This window comes from Aotus nancymaae, unplaced genomic scaffold (assembly GCF_030222135.1).
Source record: "Aotus nancymaae isolate 86718 unplaced genomic scaffold, 86718_ANA_hifiasm-v0.15.2.pri h1tg000041l, whole genome shotgun sequence".
NCBI lineage: Eukaryota > Metazoa > Chordata > Mammalia > Primates > Aotidae > Aotus > Aotus nancymaae.
This window is the reverse complement of record NW_026988455.1, coordinates 1,902,501-1,914,689: the sequence shown is the minus strand read 5'-3', so window position 1 is coordinate 1,914,689 and position 12,189 is coordinate 1,902,501. Positions and strand designations below refer to the sequence as shown.

At 41.2% G+C, this 12,189-nt stretch overlaps 1 long non-coding RNA gene across 16 annotated transcripts in view; it reads left to right on the top strand.

Annotated features, from left to right (window-relative positions):
- The first annotated feature begins 10,921 nt into the window (after positions 1-10,921).
- Positions 10,922-12,189, top strand: part of LOC135268656 (uncharacterized) — a 5,624-nt gene continuing 4,356 nt past the window's right edge. For all 16 annotated transcript variants that reach the window (XR_010336943.1, XR_010336940.1, XR_010336948.1 and 13 more), the window contains exon 1: positions 10,922-12,189. This exon is cut by the window's right edge. This is a non-coding gene — a long non-coding RNA (uncharacterized LOC135268656).

The window sequence follows — 12,189 nt, the reverse complement described above, 5'->3', positions numbered from 1 at the left end:
CTATTCTTGGGCATTTCTGATGTTGGTCCAAGTGCCCGTTCTTTTGCCTTAATGGCAATGCTTCCCTTCCCCTCTCATTGTTCTGTCCTTTTTGATCCCAGGTGTAGGGTTACAGATTTGGCAAGCAGGATGCCCAGTTAAATTTGAATTTCAGATAAAGAACGCGTAACATGTTTAGTATAAATAGGTCCTTTGAAATATTTGGGATGTACTTATATTAAAAATATATTTTGTTAGTTGTTTACCTGACTTTTAAACTTAACTGGGTGTCCTCTCGTTTATCTGGCAGCTCTATATGAGTGACCTTCCTTTTATTCCCTGCAAATCAAGATGGGTCTGAGTCAAGACGGCCAGTCTGTATCACAAAAGGGCCTTGTCCTCACTGGATTTCTGTTCTTAAAGGGACCCACAGCTATTTACATAACACATGGCAGCCTAACACCCATGCAATTGTAAATTACAGTCTGCTTATTCATTGTTGAGTTAGGAACCCGACCATATTTCTCAGCTGTCTTCAGTTCTCTAGCTTCAGATTCAATGAATAACTGTGTTGTTCTAACAGCGTTTGTGCCATTGTGTCGCCTTTGTTCCTTGTCTGTTCCCATTCCAGGCTTCAGCGCTCAGAACTCCCGCTCCCCGCCCCGGTAGGCACACGCAAAATTGCCCTGCCATCCCAGTGGGACGTTGCTCCCATGGTCAGCATCTCTGTTTCATGCTTTGGAGGATTTGGAGGTAACTCTAACCAGATCTCTGTTTTTGAGAACGTTACCACATCCTGTGGCATTCCTCATAGATAGGCGCGGGCAGGTACCAGGTGTACTATACCTGCAGCATTTGTTGGTACTCTGTGCCTGAGAACACAAACTTGACAAAGCACTCTTGTCCTGAAGAAAAGCTAAATTGTGGTTGTACCGATCACATAAAAGAATACAGGAAATGGACATAATGGATATATACTGCTCAGGAAAGCAATTCACAAAATAACATTAACATTTTCATCTGGTCCCTATGGAGTCATTCTTTTTAAGGTCATTCCTTGAAGGTAGTTTTCTTTTGAAGTTATAAGCCAGTACGTGTTATTTCACCGTGAAGAACTCTGCCTGCTACATTCCTGAGGCAATCCGAGAGGTCAGCTATTAACAGAACTGGGCTAAATATATCCCTTCCAGGAGCCTCCAGCCTCAGTTCCAGGGTCACATCCTGTGTCAGCTGGAGCAGATTCTCTCCTGCTTTCCTGCCTCCAGGCAGCATCATTAGAGGTCTCGAGGTGTCCAAAGAGGTTGGCATGATAAACTGAGGCCCTGTCTGTTTACCTGAGACGGCTGGTCCACCTGCTCCCTGCTGCTACTTCACCAGCCTCTATATATTTATATATCTACCATGCATCATGCCTGCCTCCACGTAAAATACAAAGCACAACCTTAACCTCATAGCGAAGACTCACACCGAAGGAGGGGTTTTATACATGGGATTTGAGGGGTTCATCAGACAGGGGGACATTTAGCTGTTTTTCTAAAGGGAAGAGATGAAGGTCTTGGAGCAGCGAGTCTGAAATGAAAGCCTATATTTTTCTTTCAGTTTGCTTGGGACTAGGGGTGTCCCTGAGTGTGGGACTTCAATGCTAACACCAGGCAGTGTTAGGTAGACTGGGACAGTCGGTCACCCTCCATACCCTTCACTACCACCATCCTTCAGATTCCCTTCGCCACTATTTCTTATACTGGCTGAGAGAAAGAGAGAGTAAGAGGTCAGAGCACGAAACGGAGCTTTGGGAGTTTTCACCAAACCCATTCCAGACATCTAGGGGGTTTCACACTAGAACAACATTAGGAGGGGTCAGTATTCACCTTCTTTGAAGGTGTTTGTGAGAAAAGGAACCTTAAGAGATTGAAGGGAAAGATATAACTATAGTTTTAATTTGGAAAATCACTCTGAAGAGCTATTTTAAGTGTTTGCATATCACTTGCTTGAATTTAATTTTACAGTAAATGTTCCTAATACATAAAAAATGGAAACGTTTGTGATTACGAGTCTGTAGGGTTTGAACCCAGAGCCACAATCTGTAATTTTAACAAATCCTTCACCTGCTGTTTTGGACTTTACAGTCCATGGCACTCTGCCGCCACCTGGTGGCAGTGTACCTAAATTATGTCGGGTTCCTCCTTCCCGCTCCATATTTTTGTGTGTGGTGAGAGCCTCACTTTCGGGAATTGCATCTTACAAGCCGAATTATACAGATATTAATTTGTCTCATAGTATACTATCATTTTTATTTAGAATTCAGCGTCAATTTGGAGCAAAAATTGTGTCTTTATGTTTGCTTTATCTTGTGAAGTACTACAAGCCTAATAAAATAATTGAATTCTGCAGTCCCTTAGAGAATTTACAGCTCTTATAAGCAGATATCACAAAGAACATGATTTGTGAAAATATCATGTGTATAGATTTTATGAGGTTATAATAAATAAAACTTGTAAGAAATGTAAATCAGACGCAATTCATCATGTCCATTATCACACCGAATTCCACAATTATTAGACTCAAGGATTAGGAGTTCACATTAGGGCATGTAAGTGGGATTGCTTTTGCATAGGCAAATCTGTGTATCTTATATATTCTTTATTTTATTTCTATTTTGTTAACTCCGCAGCATGAGAATTCCGAAATAATTGCTAAAATTCATGAGTTATTTTATCATCAACGTGTTCTGGGATCAGAAGACTCAAAGCCCACTTGTGCATTTCGCGGCTTCTTTGGGGAAAGTCATTTCACTTCCCTAGGGCTGGCTTTCCTGGTCTGTGAAATTGAGATCATAATTATATGTCACCAGGTGGGTGTAAAAGTCAAGCAAGATGCTGTGTGTACAAGTGCTCTGTCATCCAGATGTTACTCTCAGGGGCATTGTTATCATGTGCAAATTGAAGGCAAAGATTCCAGATCATGCTTCCCAGTCCCTGGCTGCATTCCGCCCTCCATTTCAATCCTAGGCCTGAGTTTCCTTGGAATATATCAAGGAATTCTAACTCCCTATGAAACCACTGGTCTTCTCACTTGCCAGGACCCCTCCCAAGCCCCCAACCATCACTCTCCACATACCCAGCTTCTCCCTTCCCCAACAATGGCTAAAGCCGCCTGCAGCATAGTAGACTAGGCACCCCGCCTAGACTAGGTGTGGGGTTCTCTGGGGTGGGGATGGGATTCAGAGCCTGTTACCCAGGAGTGTTGTCACAGAGGAAACTGGCAGAGTTAAGGGAAATGGGAGAAGCAAGGGTGTCGGGGAAAAGAAGTGTGGCCCTCTCTTGTGCCTACCCTCCAACCAGGTCCTCTGATAGGAGCAAAATAATTTTACCTTCAGGTCTAGACTTAGCAACAATCTGATTCCGGGGCAAGAAGAACCTTCTCTTCCTTTATCCTTCCCCTCTCCCGCTACCTCTGCCCTGTGTTCACACACACACAAAGGCGAGGTGCTGCATATGCCCTTCTTATGACCCATTCCATCTGCCTTGCTGTTCCCTCTAGGAGAGGCAAAGCCCTTTTTCCCTCCACAGAGGGACCTTGAAGAGGGGGCGGCTGACTGTGGGAAAGGGGGGGTTGCAGCAGGCGGAGCGTCCCGGGGCGGGGTCTCAGAGCTGAGTCCTGAAGAAGTGTAGATAGAGCTCAGTCAGTGGCGAATGCAGCGGCAAAATGTGGGCCTTTCCAAGGAAGGCCAGTACTGTGTGGTCCTCAGGCCGTGATCAATCATTCCTTCTTCCGCTGGGTCAGGCCCTTCTCCATTCCTTCCCTAAAGCCCTCCTCTGCACAGAGGCAGTCAGTCGGTCGCTTTTCTTGCAGAGCTTCTCTGGCTCCTCCAGGCTCATGGGGCAGGCACTTCTGGAAAGCCCACTTTGATGGCACACTTCATCTGAGCAACCTAATATTGTTGTCTTCATCTTAATTTCTTACTAAATCTGGGGGGAAACCTGTCTCCACTCTTCTTTGAAATGAAGTGGAGGGTTTTCAGCTCTTTGGTGGTGTTGTAAGCATTCCAATTCAGTGCTGCTTTTGGGTTCTGATTGCCTCCCCAACTCTCTTCTGTATAAAGTAACAACTTAGAATTTACCTCTTTGCTTCTAGTGTCATTCTCACCTTTGGCAATGCAGTTTCTGACAAGGCTCCACGCTGCTGGAAGGCCGCCTCCCAGGTAATGGAGGCTCCATGACTGTACTGGAGTTTGACTAGCTTCTGAATTTCTTCCAGAAAAAGGAAAAAAACATACATAAAAAGCATTTTCATTTGCAGGTACTCCTCCTGTTGCCGAGGCCCAGGCTACTGCCTGGGCAAGAGCACACATAGGGTTTGAAACCTTCCAGAACAAAATGCCAGTCTGCCTCCTCCTGTCTGGAATCTAAGGCCTAACCCATCACTGCACCTGACGACAAGGACCTACAGCGCTGCAGGGACGTGTTAGATTTGTTCACACGTTCGTGGAGCCTTAGCCAGTGCCAAAACTTTACTCTGACACATCTGATGTTGGAGAGCAGAGGCCCATTGGCAGCATCTGCTAGAAATACGTCCAGATTCTCCAGGTTGTATCTGGGGCAGAACTATGGCACAGGAGCCAAAGCACCTGGGCCCTGTTTCCAGTGTGCCTGGCAGAAACATTTCTGAGACACAGTTTGCCTCTAGAAAATATTTCTCATTTGGTTTATCCTTTCTGTGTTAGTGAAAGCGTAATTGGTAATATTGTCTACTCTCTCATGTAACACCTTTCATAGAAAGCCCAAATGGAAATCTTTTTTGCGTGAGATTATTGCCAGAAAACATTTTGTCTCTGTAGATAAAATGTTGGTGTGAAAAATGAAGTTAAAATTATACAGCACATCACAGTTCCCTCCAAGTCTTGGGTGCCAGATAACTTAAGGTTAAATTCATTGTCCAAATGTGCTCATTTACTCAAGTCAAGTGCTTGAGACATATTTCCCTTTAGCTGTCTCTTGTTTTTGTTTTTGCTTTTTCTATTGAATCTACCTGTGTACCTATCCAAGCCTCCATCCATCCATCCATCCACCATTTTTTTTTCCTTTGGACTGAGTTTTAACCTGTATAAAGGCCCAAGTCCTTGGCAGAAGCGGGTATAAACTAAACTGAAATTAATTCCTTCAGTTGTGAAAGAAATGTCTATTTCAAAACTGCGGTAATTTATCCACATTGTTACATTCATCTATCATTTTAAACATTAAGCGATGAAGCTAGGAGATGCAGGTATACAGGGGGGAGGGGACGGTGTCAGAAGGTTGGCTGTCATAAATCCCGTGTATTGCATCATTTGAGCACGTGATTATACCTACAACCTGAAAGGAGGAATGATTTTGCAAATCAGTTCCACTGAAACAAAAATAGTTTTCCTCTGAAATTTAATGCCAGCATAAATCTTTCTCCTCTTTGTAGAAAAAGAAAGAGAAAGCAGGATCCATCTTGTGCAAAAGATGAAAACGCTGCTTCCCAAAATCTTGGGGTAGGCCACTGGAGATTCAGCGACTGTTGGATGGCGCTGACTAATGTAGACAGATAACTTAAGGCCATTCTGCCAGCCCAAATGCCATTGTTCTGTGTGGCATGGATACTAAAAACCCTACTAGCTTTTTGAAGCCTTCTTGACAAGTATTTAGCAAATGACGCCTACCTCAAACCCATGTTCCACATTAGACTTACAGAGATTTGTAGGTGGGAGGTTAGGTAAGGGCCACCAGTAAGTTTTCCCCTGGAGGAGAGACGTGGCCTTTTTTTGGAATCACGGTGGTTGCCGGTGAGAAAAAAGCAAGAGTGGGGTGGAAAGGAGAAGGTGTTTTCCAGGGACAGGCTGCACTTTTAACAATGCACGAATGAACTGTGCAATGTTGCTCACCTTCTTTACTTTTATTTTATTTTTATTTTTTATTGCATTTTAGGTTTTGGGGTACATGTGAAGAACATGCAAGATTGTTGCATAGGTGCATACGTGGCAGTGTGATTTGCTGCTTTCCTCCCCTTCACCTATATCTGGCATTTCTCCCCGTGTTATCTCTCCCCACCTCCCCACCCCCCCGCTGTCCCTCCCCTATTTCCCCCCAACAGACCCCAGTGTGTAGTGCTCCCCTCCCTGTGTCCATGTGTTCTCATTGTTCAACACCCGCCTATGAGTGAGAACATGCGGTGTTTGATTTTGTGTTCTTGTGTCAGTTTGCTGAGAATGATGGTTTCCAGGTTCATCCATGTCCCTACAAAGGACGCGAACTCATCGTTTTTGATGGCTGCATAATATTCCATGGTGTATATGTGCCACATTTTCCCTGTCCAGTCTATCATCTATGGGCATTTGGGTTGGTTCCAGGTCTCTGCTATTGTAAACTGTGCTGCAATGAACATTCGTGTGCATGTGTCCTTATAGTAGAACGATTTATAATCCTTTGGATATATACCCAGTAATGGGATTGCTGGGTCAAATGGAATTTCTATTTCTAGGTCCTTGAGGAATCGCCACACTGTCTTACACAATGGTTGAACTAATTTACACGCCCACCAACAGTGTAAAAGTGTTCCTATTTCTCCACATCCTCTCCAGCATCTGTTGTCTCCAGATTTTTTAATGATCATCATTCTAACTGGCGTGAGATGGTATCTCAATGTAGTTTTGATTTGCATTTCTCTAAGGACCAGTGATGATGAGCATTTTGTTGCTCACCTTCTTAATCCGTCACTCTCTCTTTGCCTTTTTATCTGTGCAGCTTTTGACTTGTTGTTGTGATTAGTGTTATTTTCTAATTCTACGTTCCTTTTCCACTACAATTATTGCCACTTGGCATCATCTCCATCTTGTGGGGAGGTAATTTAGCTGCGCCTCTGACAGTGACGATGTCATGTTTCAGCTCACACTGTGGGAAAGGTGAAGGTGGAGCTGGCCTCAGGGACTACGCCATGTAGAACTCAAACACAGTCAGATTCCTCTCTTGATCATTACATATGGGCTTTATTTTTTCCTTGACAGATGAACTTTCTCTAATCAACAGGGGATGTGGCCATCAGCAGCTTCCAGGCTCTTATCCTTAGTGCTCTGCTGCCAGAAAAGAAAAGACCTTTTCCCCTTAGTTCTAATCTTTAGTCGCTGGAAGAGACTCTGGTTGGCTTGAATTGGGTTATGTGTTCAACCCTGGGCCAATCACTGGTGCTAAAATATCCACATGTAAAACGAGAACTACTCTGTTTTGGAGCCTTTGTTATTGTACGGAGATGATGGGGGAAGAAACAAAGAAGCCCCTGTTCCCAGAAGAAAGGAAAGGAGGCACTTGGCTAACAATAAATATTTATTGAGCACCTACTATGTGCTAGACAGTACATTTGGAAGCAGGAGACAGAACAAGAATTGTTTTAAGAATGTAAGCTTTTGGGGAAATTTTCAGAAATCGTGCAGAAAGTTTTGAATTTCCACAGAGCATGGACTAGTGCTTCATACCATTTTTACCCAGATTCAAAGGGTGAAGAGATTTTAGTGGATATTCTAGTTTTACTTTATTTAAAACACAACTTAAAACACAATGTGTTGTGTTTTAAATAAAACAAAACTAGAATACTATCTTTGATGGTAAGTAACTTTAAAGACAGAGACTTTTTTCCCCAGAAGGAAATTTAACTAGTGGCCTCAGTGTTCTTAACAGTTAAGAAAATGGATAGAAAGGCAGTATGATATAGTGCAACTAGTAGATTTATTGTTAGAAGATTTGGTGTCTAGTTTTATTCTAATGATAATAAAATGGATGACTCTGGGTGTCTCAGGTTGGGCCCCAGGAGGCAGACCCTGAGTTAGAGATCAAGGTTCAGGAGGATTAATAGGGTTAACACCCTGAAGGAAGATAGCAGGACTGGGCAGAGGAGACGTTGGGCCATGATGCTGTCACCACGTGGCTCAGTGCCCCATGGGGCACTCTGGAGCCGCGGTGGCCCTGCACAGCTATCCTGAGTCGGGACGAGGTGACTGGACTGGACTGATGTCATCTTTTTTGAGGCAGCTCTGCCTAACACATGGTAGTACTACAGCAGGGAGTGCCAAGAGCATCTCTAGCAGCTGGGATTAGGCTTTTAGTCCTGAAGCAATCTGGGCAACACAGTCCAGCCTCCACTGCACGGGCCAAGTCATTTCACCCTTCTGAGCCTCTGATTCAACAATATGAACTAGAAATATTGGCCCATTAGAGCCTTAAGTCTATTTCCAACCTTAAAATCTTCTATTACAGTGTCAGACACTAACTAGATTCCTGAAGTCTTATTGTGTATTATTCTGTAATAAATGTGCATTTAAAAATACCTGGTGAAACATGAAAAAGAACGGGGAAGATCCCTATGAGTGGATCTGGAGTAATTTTTAGAATACAGTGTTAAAAAAAAGAAGCAAAGTATGAACAGCATATGGTACAATATCCTCTGTCCAGAAAGAAGGAAAAATAGTGTGTGTGTGTGTGTGTGTGTGTGTGTGTGTGTTCGTGTTTGCAGAAAGAAAGAAATACAAAAAGGATTATAAAACCTATAGAGAGGAGGATTGTAACTGGGTTGGAGGGAACAGGGGTGGGAGCATGTGAATGTCTTATATACTTGGAAAATTAAATAGTAAAATTAAGGGTAGGAAGAAGCAAAATCTAAAATTGGAATACAGTTTAAAAAATGAAGCTCTATATTGTTTTGATAAAATATTCACTCGACAAAATAGGAAACTGAATTCAACAACACATCAAAAAGTTAATTCAACATGATCAAATAGATTTCAATCTTGGTACAAGACTGACTTAACTTATGCAAATCAATAAATGTGATTCACCACTTAAACAGAAATAAAAACAAAAATCATATGATCATCTCAATAGGCACAGAGAAGAAAATCCAACATCCCTTCATGATAAAAAACCTTCAAGAAACTAGATATTGAAGGAACATATCTCAAAGTATTAAGAGCCATCTATGAGAAACACACAGCCAACATCACGCTAAACCGCCAAAAGCTGGAAGCATTCTCCTTGACAACTGGAACAAGACAAGGATGCCCAGTCTCACCACTCCCATCCAACATAGTACTGAAAGTGCTAGCCAAAGCAATCAGGCAAGAGAAAGAAAGAAAACACATCCAAATAGGAAAAGAAGTTAAACTATCTTCTTTTGTCAATGACAGGATTCTGTACCTAGAAAACCCTAAAGACTCTGTCAAAAGACTCCTGGAACTGACAAGTAGTTTCAGAATACAAAATCATTGCACAAAAAGTAGTAGCATTTCTATATATCAGTAACATTCAAGTTGAGAGCCAAAGAATGCAATCTCATTTGTAATAGCCACAGAAAAATAAAATACCTATGAATACATCTAACCAAGGAGGTGACAGATCTCTATAAGGAAAACTATAAAATAAATAATACATAATACAAACACATAGAAAAACATTCCATGCTCATGTATCAGAAGAATCAATATCATTAAAATGGCCATACTGCTCAAAGCTTTCTACAGATTCAATGCTATTCCTAACCAGTTATTAATGTCATTTTTCGCAGAAGTAGAAAGACTATTCTGAAATTCATATGAACCAAAACAGAGCCTGAATAGCCAGAGCAATCCTAAGCAAAAGGAAAAAAGCTGGAGGCATCACATTGTCCAATTTCAAACTATACTATAGGGTTACAATAACTGAAACAGCATGGTGCTGGTACAAAAACAGACAATAGACCAATGGAGCAGAATAAAGAAACCAGCAATAAAACTGCACACCTACTGCCATCTGATCTTCAACAAAGGTGACAAAAATAAGCAATGAGAAGAGAACTCCCTATTCAATAAATGGTGCTGGGATACCTAGCTAGCCATATGCAGAAGAATGAAACTGGATCCCTATTTTTTTTTTAACATATACAAAAATTAAGATGGATTAAAAATTTAAAGGTAACATTTGAATCTATAAGAACCCTAGAAGAAAACCTAGGAAACACCATTCTGGACATGGGCCTTGGGAAAGAATTTATTACTGAGTCCTAAAAGCAATTGCAACAAAACAAACATTGACAAGTTGGCTATAATTGAAGAAAGAAACTATCAACAGAATAAACAAGCAACATACAGAATGGGAGAAAATATTTGCAAACTATGTATCTGACAAAAGTCTAATATCTAGACATTATAATGAACTTACACAATTAAACAGACAAAAAACAACCCCATTAAAAATAGGCAGAAGACATAAACAGACACTTCTCGAAAGAAAACATATAAGCAGCCAACAAACATACGAAAAAATATTCCGTATTACAAATCATCAGTGAAATGCAAATCAAAAATCATAGTGAGATACCACCTCATACCATTCAGAACGGCTATTATTAAAAGTCAAAACCAACAAATGTTGGGAAGGCTATGGGGAAAAGGGAACACTTTACACTGTTATGGGAACGTAAATTAATTCAGCCATGGTGGAAAGCGGTTTGGAGATTTCTCAAAGAACTTAGAACTGTCATTTAACCCAACAATCCCATTACTGATTATATATCTAAAAGAAAAATCATTCTACCAAAAAGACACATGCACTCATGTGTTCCTCATAGCACTATTCACAATATCAAAGACATGGAATCAACCTAGGTGCCCAATGGTAGATTGGACAAAGAAAATATGGTACATATATGCCATGAAATACTATGCAGCCATAAAAAAGAATGAAATCATGACTTTTGTAATATCATGGATGCAGCTGGAAGTCACTATCCTAAGCAAATTAACACGGGAGCAGAAAATCAAATACTGCGTATTTCCCACTTATAAGTGGGAGGTAAACACTGGATGTCTGTGGACATAAAGATGCAACAATGTAAACTGGGAAGAACAATATAAACTGAGGAGTGAGGGAGGGGAAGGGGTGAGAAATGAACTGTTGGGTATTATGCTCGGTACTAGGGTGACAGGATCGCTCATACCTCAAACCTCAGGATCACCAACATACCCAGGTAACCTGCATATGTATCCCCTGAATCTAAAAGCTGAAAGTAATAGGAATGATGCTAAATAAAAATAAAAGAACCACTCAGAAAAAAATAATTGATTTGAATAATTTTTGATATCAGGACTCTGGCTGAATATACCTCAGTAGTATATATTCTAAGAAGACTTTCAAAGGCAGCTAAAGCTTTATGTGGTATGCTTATTGGTTTTTAGGAACAGTAGTCTTATAATTTTAAACTGTTATATGACTATTACAAGGACAAAGCAAAAAAGTAGACGTAGTGACATTATTGAGAATCAAGACTTTTCTGTAATGGAAAATAAACATTGAAAATACAATAAGTTAAAAAAAAACCCTTTTATATTAAATTTGAATATATGAGTCTTGAACACATATATCTCCTTGCTTTGCCCACTTGAGTGTGGCTACATAGAAGAACCTTCTTATTTTTAGGCAATGCATGATGAAGTAGCGACTAAATGAATGGTCTAACAAGTGGTGACACCTAGCTGCAATGCACACACTTACTGCCTAGATCTTGTTGTAAATGCTCCTCTCCGTTATAAAGAAACAGGACTCTTTGGAGAATGGTGATTTGGATCGGATCTGTGTCCCCACCCAAATCTCATGTCAAATTGTAATCCTCAGCATTGGAGGTGGAGCCTGGTGAGAGGTGACTGGATCACGGGGGTGGATTTTTCATGAATGTTTTAGCACCATGCCGTTGGTGCTGTTCTTGGGATAGCGAGTGAGTTCTCTTGAGATGTGGTTGTTGGAAAGTGAATGCACCTCCTCCGTCTCTCTCTTGCTCCTGCTCGGGCAGTGTGAAGTGCCTGCTCCCGCTTCACCTTCTGCCAAGATTGTACGTTTCCTCAGGCTGAGCAGATGCCAGCACCATGCTTCCTGTAAAACCTGTGGAACCGTGAACCAATTAAGCCTCTTTTCTTTATAAATTACCCAGTCTAAGGTATTTCTTTATAGAAATTCAAGAACAGACTATAATAAAAATGGTTTAATCCAGATCTGAGGAAAAAAATATAAAATGAATCAGAAACATTTTATGGTGCCAGAAATCAAGGCGAAATAAAAAACTGATATGTTCTAAAAAAGGATACAGGATTCATTTTGAAGGGGCTCCCTTTAGCCAAATTTGGGACAGTTTGAGTATTTAAAAAAAGTAAGCAACTATAGCACATTAAATAAA